This window comes from Littorina saxatilis, unplaced genomic scaffold (genome assembly GCF_037325665.1).
Source record: "Littorina saxatilis isolate snail1 unplaced genomic scaffold, US_GU_Lsax_2.0 scaffold_3436, whole genome shotgun sequence".
Taxonomy (NCBI): domain Eukaryota; kingdom Metazoa; phylum Mollusca; class Gastropoda; order Littorinimorpha; family Littorinidae; genus Littorina; species Littorina saxatilis.
The window spans coordinates 5,001-5,531 of NW_027129336.1; positions in this window are offsets into that span (position 1 = coordinate 5,001).

Sequence of the window (531 nt, forward strand, 5' to 3'; positions counted from 1 at the left end):
TGATGACGGCAGGATCTACACGGAACTTGTGACGTCACCACCAGCAGCCAGGGACACTTATATCGAGCTTGTCGGCAAGGTTGCTGGTACAGGTCAGCAAATGTACTTGCATATATCGATGTTGCGATGTATGTATCTCTATGTCTGTATCTCTTTCTTGTTGTCTTTGAATCGATATATTGATACCTATCAATCAATATGTATAACGCAGTTAGTTTGCTTATAACAAATAATACGTGCAATGCGTATGGATAGAAGTCATATAGATTGCGCTTGTCAAACTCATTATTGTACAATTCTTGACAACAAACTCCTGGTAAACACACCAAGATAACTCATTTTGAAACAATGCTGTGCACGCACTGGCACTAATCTACACCTCTTCAAGATATGCTGAATGCATAACTAACTAGTGTTTTCTCCCCGCTCTCCGTAAACGGAGATTGAAGCAACGGCTCGCAGTTCGTAGATGATGATATGCATGGCTGATTGAGTTGACGGTTATAATACTTCAACATTCGGCTGTCTGTT